The sequence below is a fragment of the Symphalangus syndactylus genome, chromosome 24 (genome assembly GCF_028878055.3).
Source record: "Symphalangus syndactylus isolate Jambi chromosome 24, NHGRI_mSymSyn1-v2.1_pri, whole genome shotgun sequence".
NCBI lineage: Eukaryota > Metazoa > Chordata > Mammalia > Primates > Hylobatidae > Symphalangus > Symphalangus syndactylus.
Genome location: NC_072446.2, coordinates 26,053,438 through 26,069,457, shown reverse-complemented (window position 1 = coordinate 26,069,457; position 16,020 = coordinate 26,053,438). Strand labels below are relative to the sequence as shown.

Genomic DNA, 16,020 nt, shown 5'->3' with positions numbered 1-16,020 from the left:
ATAGCAAATTTTCTGGCTCTTTGCTGACCGTGTGTGCAATGAGACTGTTTTCTTGTAGATTATCTTAGATACTCTCTGGGATGCTTGGGTTCACAGTGACACCTACTTCTTGGCTGGGCACCATGACCTTGGCTCACTGGCTGGCCTTCAGGGTTCAGGCAGCAGACATACACCCTTAAGCAAACTGATTGTGGACCCATCACACTACAGTACCACACTTGCTTAACCATATTATGAATGGGTTGGAGAATTCTAAGCTGTCTTTTCCCTTGGCTAGTGACTTCTCATATCTCATCCTCATAATTGCTACCCTTAAAATAGGGACAAGTTTCACCCCACTCAGGCTTTTGTATTTAAAATAGTAGAGCTCCCAGAGCTCCTAGGACAATACCCATCTAATATAAAATAGGTGCTCCATAAAAGACAGTTAATTTCAACTTCTCTCATTTTACAGAGAAAGAAACTAGGGCCAAAGAGGGACAGTGAGTTTTTCAAGGCCCTACAATAATTTTTATGAGCTGAGGCTGAAGCCTAGGTCCCCTGGCTGGCTGCCAATTCCCTCCCACTAGGAGATCTCCCACCACCCCTTATTGGCTCCATCTTTCCTCCTCCTACCTCGCCTTCCACCTAAATGGCCCTTCAAGTGAAGCAAGCACTGATTCCAGTCTTGGTTGTCTCCTTCCTTTGTGTGCTCCATTGAGATGACCAAACTGCATTAGTGATTGCAGCTGGAGGAAACTACCCTGCGATGTGAGGCTTTCTGTGGGAGAGGCAGGAGGGATGCCTTATGGCCAATGGAGTCTAGAACACGATCTCAAGGTATACTGCAGGTGGGAATCACTGTAGCCATTTTACCAGAGAGGAACCCGAGGACAGAGTGGGTTGAGACAGGTCCAAAGATAAACACTATCTTTTTATGCTAATTATATTCTACCTCTTCTTTACACTTTAACCACCCAAGCATGCATTCATAAACACTCTATTTTACGCATCTGTAAACACTCTATTTTAGCTTTGCCTGTTACTTGAAGTCCAGATAAATGGAAAAACACTTTACATGTTCCCTTGTGTCTATGTTTGTGACATCTGTTCATGCTAACACGTTTTAGCATGTTATTTTTATTACTGTACAATATTTCAGTATATGAGTATACTGCCATATAATTATCCATTCTACTTCTAATGGATGTTTGAATGTTTCCAGTTTATAGACATTATAGTGCTGCTATGAACATTCTTGTACACAAATTCTGGTGAACAAAAGCATGAATTTCCGTAAGATATTACCTAGGACTGTAATTGCTAGGTTATAGGGTACAGATATCTTCAATTTTAGTAGATAATGCTAAAATGTTTTCTTTTTGGAAACTGTAAAAATACACTCTTCACCAACAATGTATGTGATTCCAGTTGTTCCACATTCTTGCCAAAACTTGGTATTGTCAATCATTTTAGTTTTAGCCAATCCTTTTAATTTTAGGTGGTTGTGTGGTACTATATCATTTTGGGATTAATTAGATTTCTCACAATTACTGATGAGGTTGAGCACCTTTTCTATATCTATTGTCCATTTTGATATTGGGTGTGTGTGACATGCCTGTTCAAGTATTTTGCCCATTTTTAAAATTGGGTTGTCTGCTATCAATTCAAAAAGGTTTTGTGTATATACAGTATAAGAATACTGCGTCAGGTATATTTATTGCCAATACCTTCTTCCATTCTTTGGCTTGCCTCTTTCACTCTTTTAATGGTGTCTTTTGAGGAACAGGAGTTCTTAATTTTAATGTAGTCAAATTTATCAACCTTTTCCTTTTTGGTTAATGTGGTTTTGTCCTATTTAAGACACCCTTTCCTACTTCAAATTCATGAAAATATTGTCTTATTATATCACCTAATGCTTTGTTTTACTTTTCACGATTAGACATAAATTCACATGGGATTTATTTAAGTATATGGTGAAAGGTAGATTTATTTTTTTCTCGTATAATTTCCCACATGACTCAACACCATCTATTGAAAAGACCACTCCTTCCCCACTGCTCTGCAGTATGGCTTTTTTCATAAGCTATATAGGTTTATTTCTGGGTTCTATATTTTGTTTCTTTCCTTTAATTATCTGTTCTTATGCCAATACCATACTTAATTACTGTAATTTTAAAATAAGTCTTAATATCTGGTAGTATAAGCCTCTTAACTTTGTTCTTCAAGATTGGCTGGGCTATTCTTGGCCATTTGCATTTCTAGGTACATTGTAATGTTGGCTTATCAATTTCCACAAAAAACCTTGCTAGGATTTTGACAGGGATTGCAATGAATTTATCAATTAACTTGTCAAATCTTGGACATCTTTACAATATTTAGTTTTCCAATTCATGGAAATAGTGACCACTACATTTACTTAGGTCTTCAGTTTTCCTAAGCCCTCCAAGTGTCCACTCATGTCTTTCTGGCATAATAGCCAAAGTCCTCACTTTGACTTACGAAGCCCTAAATGATCTGTTTCCTGTTAACTCTTTTGACCTTCTCCCCTGCTACTCCACCCCTTGCTGAATATAGTCCAGCTATGGTGGCCTCCTTGCTGTTCTAGACCCTGAGGAGACAGCAGTGAACATATGCAAAAAGCTCTCCCCTTATGAAGTTCCCCATTCTAATGAGGAAACAGATAATAAACCATATCAATAAATAAAATACATAGTAAGTTAAATGGTGATGTGTAGTAGAGAAAAACATATACAGTGGGGAGAAGAAATATGAAATGGCAGGAGGTTAACATTTTAGACTGAGTGGCCAAGGAAGGCCTGAGAAGATGGCTTTTAAGTCGGTATTTTAAGAAAGCGAGAAAAATAGCCATGTGGATTCCAGGAGGAAGGGTCTCCCAGGCAGAGAAATCACAAAGTGTAAAAACTCTAGGACAGCCTAAATAGCTTCTTGTGTTCAAGGATTAGTAAGAAAGCTACTGAAGCTGAAAAAGAAGAGGGCTAAAGGTAACAGGAGAATAGGTCAAGTAGGTAGGGTCTCATAAGGAAGAGTGAAGATTTAGGCTTTTAATCTGGGTCATGTGGGGGCCACCAGAATGCTTAGAGCAGTGAGTGACTCTGTCTGAACTCTGTTTTAAAGGGATTGCCCTGACTGCATGGGGGCAAGGGTAGAAGCAGTAATCCAGATGAGAGACGATGGTGGCTTGGACCAGAGTTGTGTCAGTGAAATCATGGGAAAAGTTCAAATTCTTAATATATTTGGCAGGTAATCTGACAGGACTTGTTGATTACTAGATGTGGATATATTAGAAACAGAGAAGTCGGGGTTGACACCTCAGCCTAAGCAACTGATTTAATTCTTTTGGTAGTTGTAGACCTATTCATATTTTCTATTTCTTTCTGGATCAGTTAGTCAATTTTAGTAACTTTTATTTTCTAAAAGTTTATCTATTTGGTCCACTTTTATTGGCATAAATTGTTCATCCCTCTCTTTTATGATATTTTAAATGTATGCATCATTTGTAAATAAATCTTATTTTTATTTGAAAAGATTCATTTCTTCTGTTTATTAGGCTACCCTCATATTCCACTATTCATCATTTGTACCTTTTCTGTTCTAAGTAAGTTTCACTAGTGTTAATTTTATTAGTCTTTTTAATAACTGAATTTTGACTTTGTTGCTTCCTTGCATTGTATGGTTTCTATTTCAGATTGCTATTTGGTATTTCTTTGTTTATACTTTGTTTTGCTGTTCCAACATCTTGAGATAAGTGCTTCATTATTAATTTTGTCTTGTATTCTTTTCAGTTGTATGCATGTAAGATGATAAATTTCTCCCTAAGAACTGCTCTAACTATACCTTGATAGACAGTTCTTTCTTATGATTCAGTTCAAACTATCCTTTTATTTCCTTCAGTTTGATAACAATCCCATTCAAGATCATTTATTCTTCATCCCCTCCTTTCCTCACTTTCCCAGATTTTAATCATGCATTTAAAAATGGACGATTAAAAATATTATCTAAATACAGGCTCCTAGCTGCTAAGGATTCATTCGTCAATGAACACGATAGACAAATCCTGCTCCCTCATGGAGTGTACATTCTAGTGAGGAAGACAAACCAATTACAAATGTATATGGTGGCTATAAAGTTGGGAAACACGAGTAAATATTTATTTTATGTAAGCATGTTTTATAATCAATTAATACCTGCACTTGACAGGGTAGGGGAAGGTCACCCAAAGTGAGATTGTATGTGATTGTATATTGGGATTGTATGTGACCCCATTATGCCAGAATGCAGAGGGACTGGTTTGATGATTAATTTTCAAAGATGGATTGGGTGATATGGCCACATGGAATTGGCTGTGCATTCTCCAGATCTTAAGCTCATCAATTACTTCTTCTGAGGGATGCTAAATGCACTGGTGAGTCTTGTGAAAATCAGAGTCAAGGCCAGGCACTGTGACTCATGCCTGTAATCCCAGCACTTTGGGAGGCTGAGGTGGATGGATCACGAGGTCAGGAATTCAAGACCAGCCTGGCCGACATGGTGAAACCCCGTCTCTACTAAAAATACAAAAATTAGCTGAGTGTGGTAGCATATGCCTGTAATCCCAGCTACTCGGGAGGCTGAGGCAAGAGAATCACTTGAACCCAGGAGGTGGGAGGTGGAGGTTGCAGTGAGCCAAGACCATGCCACTGCACTCCAGCCAGGGCAACAGAGTGAGACTCTATCTCAAAAAAAAAAACAAAAAAAACAAAACGGAAATCAGAGTCAAAGAACACTGAACCACACGTTGCTAACTAGGGAGAAGAATTTGAATATATTGTAACATCAGTAAACAATTATATATATATGTATATACTCACCTATATCTAGAATTTATGGCCACCATGTAGATTGATGAGGAGTCAATAGCCAGAATAATTAGATCATGCTGATCCAAATCCACATCTGTAGGAGTTTAAAGTCTTATATAGAGGCCTACCACCTCTGCAAGATGCCTTGAAGTCTTTTTGCCCAAATTCTCCCTTTGCATGTTGGGGCTAAAGCAAATCTAGGACAAAGAATTATTGTTAAGACTAAGTGTAAAGTATGTGAAGTATAAAGAGTAAAATGCTAAACAGACAAAGTCTTCAATAGATACAATGATTGCATAATGTATTGCTCTAACCAGGGCACCTTTGGGGGCAAATCAAGGTGCAAATAATTTCACCAGTTGGCATAAGCTTCTATCACCTTGGTTAAATTAGGAGCTATGGTAAGCCCCATCAATAAATGGTAGTTTAGTGAGAGAGACAGAGAGAAGAGAAGAGGGGGTGAAGGGACAGGAAGGAACAGAAACAGAGGCATAGATAGATTACCAAAGTTGACGGGAGCTTCCAGTATCATCCAGTACTTATTCTCACCCTGTGATTTACATGCCCTGAGGAAACTGTGGGTCTTTCCAACAAGTAAAGGAAACCACAGGATTTACTTGGCATACCTCCTTGGAGGATAAATTGTACTTAATGTCACATAATAGAAGCCATTACTATTCTATGAAAAATATAAATATGGAGTAAATCACAAAATCATTCATTTTAAAAATAAAAACTAACCTTTTCAACAAATGGTGCTGGAGCAATTGGACATCCATAGACATAAAAAACCAAACCTTGACTTAAACCTCAAATTTTATACAAAAATGAACTCAAAATGAATCATGGACATAAATGTAAAACTATAAAACTTTTAGGAAAAAATAAAAATCTTTAGACTGGAAACAAAAACATGATCCATAAAAGAAGATATTTATAAATTAGACCTCATCAAAATTAAAAACTTTTGCTCTGTGAAAGACAAGTGAAGAGAATGAAATGACAAACTACAAAGTGAGAGAACATATTTGCAAACTACACATTTGACGAAGGGTTGGTATCTAATATATACAAAGACCTCTCGAAACTCAACAGCAAAAAAAAAAAATCCAATTAGAAAGTGGGAAAAAGACATGAAAGGACATTTCAATGACAAGGATATACAGATGGAAAATAAGCACATGAAAAATGTTCAACATCATTAGCCAGTAAGGAAATGCAAATTAAAACCACAGTGTGATATCACTACATGCCTATCAAAACAGCTAAAATAAAAAACAGTAACACCACTAAGTGCTGGCAAGGATGTGGTGAGACTGGATCACTCACACATTGCTGGTGGGAATGCAAAATGGTACAACCACTCTGGAAAATAGTTTGGCAGTTTCTTATGTGCAATTACTCTACAATCTGACAATTTTACTATTGGGCATTTATCCCAGAAAATAAAAACATATGTTGGCACAAGAACCTATACACTAATTTTCATAGTAGCTTCATTTGTAATAGCCCCAAACAGGAAACAGCTCAGATGTCTTTCAAGGGTAAATCATTAAACAAATGGCATACATCCATACCACAGAATACTTCTCAGCAATAACAAGAAGCAAATTATCAATACATATAGTGACTTGGATGAATCTCCAGGGAATTATGCTGATGATAAAACCAATCCCAGAAGTTATATACTGCATAATAATATTTATGTAACATTCTTGAAACGATAATATTTTAGAAATGGAGAAGAGATTAGTAGTTACCTGGGACAGGAGGGAGGGTGGGGGGCAGTGGGTGTGGTTATTGAAGAAGTAAATGTGGGTAACACCAGAGATGCTGGAGGTGATGAAAGTGTTCTGTAACATGACAATGGTAGTAAATCCTAGAGCTTACACGTGATAAAATTGTATAGAATTAACACACACATACAAATGAAGTAAAGCTAAGGAAATCTGAATAAGATTGGAGAATTTTATCAACCTCAATATCCTGGTTTTGATATTGTACTATAATTTTGCAAGATGTTACCATCAGGAAAAACTGTGTAAAAGGTACATGAGGTCTCTATTTTTTTCTTCCAACTGCATGTCAATCTACAATTATCTCAATACAAATGTCAATTATACAAAATAGAAGTTAGACTTAATGTCTTTCTTTTTTATATGCGCAGTCTCAGGTTATACCTGCAGAACCTCAGATATACTTGTATTATGCGGCTGACAAAAAAGTGTGAAAGAACCCAATGCCTTCATTTTAAAGATGAGTCACATAAAGGTTAGGTGACTATCCAAGCTGATGAAGCTTGTTTATATTAAGCATTTATCATGGTTTCTGCCTTTCTGTAGTTATAATGATGGAGAATTTTATGGCAATGTTAAGATGTCCAGTCCTGGGTTCAGACAACTTTGGAATATATCCTATCAGGACTCAAACGGTCTCACCATGTGATCTTAGAAAAATAATCTGTTTGCATTTTCTACTCATTGAAATGAGATAATAAAATAATCCCATACATCGATGGGATTTCAAGATACTGAAATAAAATAATTCATGCTGGTACAGTGGATGGGTGATAGGAGACTCTCAAAATAATGCCTGTTTTCTGGCATATTAAGTGCCGGACACTAGAGCTAAAGGCTTTGAATACAAAGAGATAAAAGGTACAGTTTCTGCTTCCATAAACAGAGTCTAGGAGACAGAATAAAATAATATAAAGGTAACTGCACAGAATAAAATGTGAAAAATAGAGTACAGGGAATTGGTGGTTGATGAGGCTGGATAGGTAAATGCGGCAGGTGGGAAAGGCACCTTTTTAGGAATCCTCACTTTGGCTGGGTTTATGTCATCAAAGAGCCTAACAGCCTGTTTTTTTTTTTTTTTTTTTTCACGCAACAGGATCTTGCTCTGTTGCCCAGGCTGGAGTGCAGTGATGTGATCATAGCTCACTGCTGCCTCGAATGCTGGGGCTCAAGTGATCTTCTCACCTCAGCCTCCCAAGTAGCTTGGACTATAGGCACATGCCACCATAACTGGAATTTTAAAATTGTTTGTAGAGACAAGGTCTTGCTATGTTGCCCAGGATGGTCTCAGACTTCTGGCCTCAGGAAATCCTCCTGCCTCAGCCCTGTAAAGTGCTAGGATTACAGGTATGAGCCACTACGGCTGGCCTAGAGCCTGGTCTTTTAGAGTCAGATGGATTTGAGGATGGAGCTCAGTGCTGTCCCTCACCAGCTGTGTTACTGTGGGCAAAATTGCTTATTTTTCTAATCCTCCCTTTTCTCAACTCCAAAATAAGATTGCAATAGAATAATTCCCTCCAGGGCGCCTGTGTCAGTTAATGAGATCATGAATATGGACATGCTTAGCACTCAGTATCTTCCTGCAGCTTGCTAAAATAGCCACAGTGTATGCAAAAATGTAAATATCTTTCTGTATAACTGGGCTACAAACGATGGTAAAAAACATAATCACACCACTCAAGGTCATTTCACATCTTCATGTTTAAAACAGACTATTCTGAAATAGTCATTTGATTGAAAAATTAAATTATCTGATTTCAACATTCACATGTGCTCTCTGGTACATTCTCTCCTCTCAAGCACTCTCTCTCCCTTTCCTCTGATTTTGCCTCAGAATTATAGTTGTCAATGAAAAGAGTCAAACCCTGTAAAATAATTGAAGAGATTTATTCTGAGCCAAACATGAGTGACCAATGGCCCACAACACAGCCTTCAGGAGATCCCAAACACATGTGCCTAAGGTGGTCAGGCTACAACTTGGTTTTATACATTTTAGGGACACAAAAGACATTAATCAATACAAAAGAGATGTACATTGGTTCAGTCTGGAAAGGTGGGACAACTGGAAGCCAGGGGCTTCCAGGTCATAAGCAGATTCAAATATTTTCTGATTGGCAATTGGTTGAAAGGATTAAGTTATTATCTAAAGACTTAGAATCAATGGAAACGAACGTCTGGGCTAAGATAAGGGGTTGTGAAGACCAAGTTTTTATCATGCAGGCAAAGTCTCCAGGTAGCTGGCTTCAGAGAGAATACATTATAAATGCTTCTTATCAGACTTAGTCTGTTCTCTCAGTAATTTCAAAAGGGAGGAGGGTATAAGGAGGCATGTCTGACCCCACTTCCCATCATGGCCTGAACTAGTTTTTCAGGTTAACTTCGGAAATGTACTTTGCCGAGAGGAGGGGTCCATTCTGGTGGCTGGAGGGCTTAGAATTTTATTTTTAGTTTACATAGTCTTTGTGCAGGGGAACACTTAACAAAAAATGAAGGAGCAAGGGAATATGTGTCAGGTCTGGGTGCTGGTGGCTGGGCTCTGCTGGCTTCTGCAGGGGCATTTCACCCCGTTGAGTCTTTGGTTTAGGCTTCAGTCCTGCTGCATCCCCTGCTGGGGTCATTTGGCCCCCCTGGCCTTTGGATGCAAGTGAGCATCTGGGCCCACTGTCCTCCTACAAGGCCTCTGGTCCAGATGTCCTCACCCTGTGCTCATCTCACCCCATCCCTGGCCACCCTCAGTCTCTGGCCCTCTGTATCAGTTATCTATTGCTGCTGGAACAAATGCCTGCAAACTTAGTGGCTCAAAATAACAACTTTTCTTAGAGGTCTGGAGGTTAGAAGTCCAAAGCAGGTCCCATGGGGCTAAAATCAAGGTGCTGGAGAGACTGTGCTCTTTCTGAAGGCTCTAGGGGGGAACCTGTCTCCTTGCCTTTTCTTGCTTCTGGAGGCTCCTACCTGTCTTTTATTATCTGATTTTCTTGCCTCCCTCTTTTAAGGACCCTTTTGATTATATCAGACCCACCCAGATAATCCAGGATAATTGTCCCAACTCAGGATTCTGTAAGCCAAAACAAAAATCCCAGGCCCCCCAACAGACTGAACAGAGCCAAGAGAAACCTGAAAAATGAAATTCACAATCATGATGGGAAGGGAGGTTGGACACACCTCGTTATACCCTCTCCCTTTTGGAGTTCAAAACAACTGACCAGCATTAACACTAAAATAGAGATCACAAGACTGACAAAACAGACTCTGTGGCAATAAGAGATCAAATTCCATCCTGACTCTGGTGTAGCATCACATGACAGATATCAGACCCTGAAGGAAATCAAAGTATTTTACCCCAAAATACATTTCTCTGACACTTTGAAATGGCCCTGAAAAGCTGTCTTGTGTAGGCAAAATTCTACATCTGTAGAGAACCTCCATTAATGCAGCCCAGTCTTTCTGGGATCTAGGAGATTAACTAAGAGTCTGACACCTTTAAGGTATGAAAAGAGATATTTACCATCTATTCCTGCTGAAGCCCGCTACCTGGAGGCTTCATCTACATAATAAGAACCTTGGCTTCCACAACTCCCCCCACCCACTTACCTTAACTAAAGCATTTCTTTCTACTGACTTCAAATTAGTTTAACTCTTTCAAACAATTGCCCATCAGATAATTTTTGAATCCATCGATGACCTGTAAGCTCCCTGACTCTTTGAGATGTCTCACCTTTCCAGGCCAAATCAATATATTCCTGACATGTATTGATCTATGTCTTTGCCTGTAACTTGTCTCCCTAAACTATGTAAAACCAAACTGTAATCTGACCTCCTTGGGCACCCTTTCTCAGGACCCCCTGAGACTCTTCCTGGAGCCACGGTCACTCATATTGGCTTAGAATAAACTCCTTTAAATATTTTACAGAGTTTGGGTTTTTTGTTCACAATTATTAATCACATGTTTGCCAAGTAAGGTCACATATTCACAGTTTCTGGGGGTTAGGATGTGGACATCTTTGAGGGGCAATTGTTCCGCTTTCCATACCCTCCTATCATTCCCAACCCCTTTCTGGGACAAGCAACACACACTGGACTCCCCCATGTCACTGATGGGTCATGGGAAAGTGGAGATGCTACTTTACACAGTCCTGCTGCTGAAAGCACCAAACTGCCTCTCCTCCTCCATGCAGCTGCCTCATGGGGGTGGGAGGCACCAGGCGAGGCCCCTTATCTCAGAGATTGAAGTGGAAAGAGTGGCACAAGCCTATCTGGGTGTGTGTTATATGACATCATGCCTGGGGTACATAGGAGGCATGAATAAAGAGCACTGGGGAATTTTCAGCCTAAGCCTTGATGTGACAATCCTGCATTCCCCAATCCTTCCTGTTCCCACTATAATCAGGACCAAAAGAGCTGAATCCTGCAGGTAGTGAGCTGGGCTTGATTAGGAAATGAGAAGGTTCTGGGTGTGATGATCTAGGTTCTATATAGGTAGGCTCAGATGCACGCTGGGCCTGCTAGCTGTATCGGAGTTGATCTTTCTGAGAAGGTGAGTTCAAGCTGTTTCACTGGGTGGCAGGGAAAGTTTTGTTCAAGGCAAATCTGGAAAGTAGTCTCACACTTTGACACATAGGGAGAGACCCCCGTATCCCAAATCCCAGCTGCTGCAGCATACCCGTGGGTTCTCCTGAGGGCCCAGGAGGAGAGAGAACCTGAAGGCCAAGGTTGGTATGCTGTTGTGGATTCCTGGTTTCCTCTGTGTGTGTGGTTGCGGGTAGGGGTTGGAGTACCTGGTCTCACACACTTCTGTCCTCAATTTTAAGGTGTGGCTTCTCAGGAGTCTGTGTTCCCTGAGAACAGAAGGTGAAGAATGAAAAGGAAAATGGCTCGGTCATTTCTAGAGGTGATATCACAGGTGAACTGCTTACTTCTGATTTCCTTCCTAAAATACCAATTTACAGGGCTAAATACATTTTGCATTTGTTCCAATGGGTGCAGTTCCCCATTCTGGTGATGAGGTGACAGTCAGAGAGGCAACAGAAAGGACCTAAATAACCCAGAAGCTTTCTTTAGTGACCCAAGATTTAGTATTCATTCAACAAACTATTCAACGACTGCCCCAAGATTTAGGATTCATTCAACAAATTACTCAAGGCCTGACTGACCAAGAGGAGTCATTAGCGCAGGTCTTCTAGGCATGAATTTGTTAAAAAACTTTTAAGCTGAAGAATAGGAGTCCCTGGGGATAATGAGTTCAGTTTGAAGTTGGACAGCTTGCATGTGTTGGGGGCGCAGGGAGCAATGGCTTAACTTGTTCTCAAATCTATGGGAGAGCTGGAGCAGTGCACAGGCAGTCAGGTGGATGGGATGAAGGTGGAGGGATGCTGCCATATTTCTGGGTAACAAAAGGGCACTGGTCCTGACAGACTTAAAATCCAACACATCAAACTATGCTAATTAAAATAACATAGAAATGATAATACATTGATGGGTAAACAGAAGAAAATAGAAGGCCGGATACACATTGTGATAGGATGAACAATCTCCCCCACCCATTGCAAGATGTCCCCATCCTAGTCCCTGGAAGCTGTGAATGTGTTACCCTACATGGTAAAAGGGACTTTGCAGGTGTCATTAAGTTGAGGATCTTCAGATGGGGGGTTTCTCCTGGGTTGTCTAGGTGGGCCTGAAATGTCATCACCGGGTCTTCGTAAGAAACAGGCAGGGGGATGCTATGCTGCTGGCTTTGAGGACAGGATAGGGCTGGCCACAAGCCAAGGAATGCAGGTGGTTTCTAGAAAGCTAGAAAAGTTGAGGAATCAGATTCTTCCTAGGGCCTGCAGCAGGGACACAGCCCTGCTAACCCATATTGTACTTCTGAACTCCAGAACTGTAAGATTATAAATTTATGTTGTTTTAAGCCATGAAGTTGGTGGTAATTTGTTATGGCAGCAGTAAGAAACATTAATTTCCCACTAATCCACATATTTAGGACCCAATATTTACAAGAACTGAGTAAATGACGGAGGTCACATTTACATTAGAGGACAGGCTGATTTAATTGTGGCATTAAATAACAATGTCCAAATATAACAGCTAGAATTCCATTGAATCATAAACGAATTGACCAAAACATCTTTTAAAATGAAGTCTGTGAAGACATTTTCATCCCTCAGTCGGGCAGACCTGAGTTAAATTTTACTTCTGTAATTTTTAATTTTTCAAATTATGTAAGAAATCTATCAATGTATGATGTTCTTTTTAACAACGCAGATGAATGATTTTTTAAAAGGCCTTTTTAATCGTTAACCCTACTCAACCACTGTCTTTAGTTTTATACACAATAGATCTTTTTGTATATCAATAAAATGTCAAAAAAAGATCTATTGTGTATAGATATGTGAAGTAGCATCTACACTTTCCCATGGCCCATCAGTGACATGGGGGAATATAAGTCTATATTCTGTAACTTTTTAAGTTTTGTAATTTATTTTGGAGATGTTTCCCTAGCAGTACACATAGATGGCCCTTATTCTCAACATCTGCAACATGTTCTGCAGTGTGAATTGTCCTGTTTTTGGACCTTTCTCCTGTTTATAGATCTCTATGTTTGCAGTATTTCAGTGGTAGACATAATGTTGCCATGAAATCTCTGCATATTCTCGAACTTTAAGAAAGTTATCTAGACTTAGAATTTCTGAGTCAAGGGCATGCACCTTTAACCATGTGAGATACTGTCAAGTCATGCTTCAAAAGTACTATGCTGACTTTGAAGTCCACAAATCAGTGTGATTGATGGCTTGGTTCCATCCCTTAAAAACACTGGATAGTATCCAGGCTTTAAATGTTGTGACCGTCTTGCCAAAACAAGCAAGACTTCCTGCTAATATAATGTGCATTTAATTGAGAACAGTTTGTCCACTTATTGATCATTTGTATGCTTTCTTCAGTGAACTTTTCATTCATATACTTTAGGCATTTGTCTAGTCTGCAGCTTCTATTTTTTTTCTTATTGATCTGTATAAATTCCAAATTAGTTCCTTGTTGGTTATACAACATACTAATTTAAGTTTTTTCTGTGCCCCTTTTATTTTTTCAGAGATTTCTTTCTCCTTTATAAGGTCGATTTTATTATTTCCTTTTATCTGGCACTTGAGTCTTTAAGACATTTTTCTATTGTAAGTCTGAAAAATCCTCATTTCCTAACATTTTAATAGTTTTAATAATTACCTTTTATTTCATCTGGAACATATTCTCATAGAGAGGGATCTGGCTCTCCCCCTACCTACTAAGGGATATTCAATTATTGCCTCAGTATTCATTGAATTGTTTCCCAACAGACTTGCAGGTCATCTTTTTTAGGTAGTAAACATTTCCATATTTGCATCTGTCTCTGGGCTCTCTTTCTTTGATCTCTTCATCTGTGCTGATGACATTCCTAACCCACTTGAATTACTACAACTTGACTCTGTACCCTGGTAAGAACAAGACTGCTTCATTAACTTTTCATGTAAAAAACTAGTCTGTCACATTTTTCCCTTGTGTGAAAATCACGTATCTGTTTATCACAGTTTATAAAAATAATCTTAATGGATTTTTTTAATGGAGATACTATTGAATTTATATATATATTTGGTAGACCTGACATGGTTCTAGTATTACTTGCGAAGAATTTTTGACTGTTCATATTGAGAGACTCTGTCAAATCTTTAGTTTTGACTGATTTATAATACTGGTCCAAAACCCAGTAGGTTCAAGACTCAAGGAGAGCTGATGCTCCAGTTTCAGTCTGAAGCAGAAAGAGACCAATGTCCCAGCTCATGCAGTCAGGCAGGATGAATTCCCTTATCATTCTGCTTGGGTGGGATTCTGACTTATAGTTATTTGGTCATAATCCCACAGATGGTAGCTCTACTCCATCGACTCAGCCAAGCATGAACACCAAATGTATGTTTCCTTAGCTGTTACTTTATCTTGACGGTAAGTAATTTTGTCTTCCTAAGCTCTACAAGAGTAAATCATACTTTTATTGTTTGTACTTTCTATTACAGCTTTTGGTCACATATTCTAATGTATCCTTATATCCTGTGTGATTCCTTAGAATGCCCAATTTGAAAGATATCTACCAGGGCCCACGTGGAGGCATGTATACACATAAAGTATAAATTGTTATTTCAGGAGTTGGTGAAATTTAGAGATGTGGCCGTGGTCTTCTCACCAGATGAGTGGGATCATCTGAACCCTGAACAGAGAAACCTGTATAAAGATGTGATGCTGGATAACTGTAAATACCTTGCATCTTTGGGTAAGGAAGGTCTTGTTAGTTCACAACTGCCCATGGGAGGATTTTTTCCTTCTGTGCAAATATCTGCAAAACTCCCTGAAAATGCTTAGTTGAATTTTCTGACTTCATATTCTTCAGTAAAGCATTGTAGCTCTGTGTTAAGGAAGACATTTTCATCTTGGGATGATACAAGCTTCCTATTCCCCACTGTCCTCAAAATCATCACACCATTCTCCAAAACTATAGTCTGAGGCTGTCATATGCCTAAGAAACAGCTGGGGAATGGTTTAAAATGAAGATGGTCTTTTATACAAAAACACTGCTTTAGAGGTTCTGGGAAGATTGAGATGTTAATGAGATTCCTCGTCACTAAAAATGTGGGTCTAAATTCTGTAATAACCACAGCATGGTCAAGATCATTTATTTTTCTTAGGAAACTGGACTTATAAGGCACACGTGATGTCCTCTTTGAAGCAAGGGAAGGAGCCCTGGATGATAGAGAGAGAGGTGACAGGTGTTCCCTGCCCAGGTAAGAAGCAGATGGAAGTCATCACAGCTCACACCTCAACTCAGAGTAACCTGGACACTCCCCCTCCAGCCCCCACCAAGAGGTGACAGGAGAAGAGCTTTCCCCTGGGCTTCTGTCCGTGAGTTGCCAAAGGAATCTTTACCCCACATTTATCACTCTCCCTGTACCTTTTTTGTTATAATTCTAGTCTTAGGACAGTAAATGGTGTGCTGGTAAAAGTTTGGAATTTAAGTTACTACCCGAATGGATAAAAGGATGAATAGCTGAATTGGTCAAAAAACTTGTCAGTGATTACAGTGAATGAATGGGTTAGCTCGGAAAAGTGTCACAGAAGGTATTTTTTTTTTTAAAGAAAATTCTGGAGAGAGACTGATTTTCTCTTTAGATTATTAGTTTAGAGAATGACAAATCAGAAAAACAAATTTACCATCTAGTTGGAAAGAGACGACTACCTTCATTAACAGAAGGTAGAAATTGCCAGAATGTAAGATGATCCAGAGATTTCAGAGAAACTTGTTTCTCGAGTTTCAGTGCTGACATCAGGGAAAGCAGCTCGTTTATAGGCTCCTGAAAGTCAAGGGATAA

The 16,020-nt window shown here is 39.2% G+C and overlaps 1 pseudogene across 1 annotated transcript in view; it reads right to left on the bottom strand.

The window, feature by feature from the left end:
- Window positions 1–16,020, bottom strand: part of LOC134735921 (E3 ubiquitin-protein ligase makorin-1-like) — a 41,133-nt pseudogene that overhangs the window by 13,496 nt on the left and 11,617 nt on the right. Inside the window, exons 3-5 of the transcript XR_010119527.1 lie at window positions 15,863–16,002; window positions 11,298–11,472; window positions 4,851–5,038 (exon numbers count right to left, since the gene is read on the bottom strand). The product of XR_010119527.1 is annotated as an E3 ubiquitin-protein ligase makorin-1-like (transcript). The remainder of the gene's footprint in view (window positions 1–4,850; window positions 5,039–11,297; window positions 11,473–15,862; window positions 16,003–16,020) is intronic.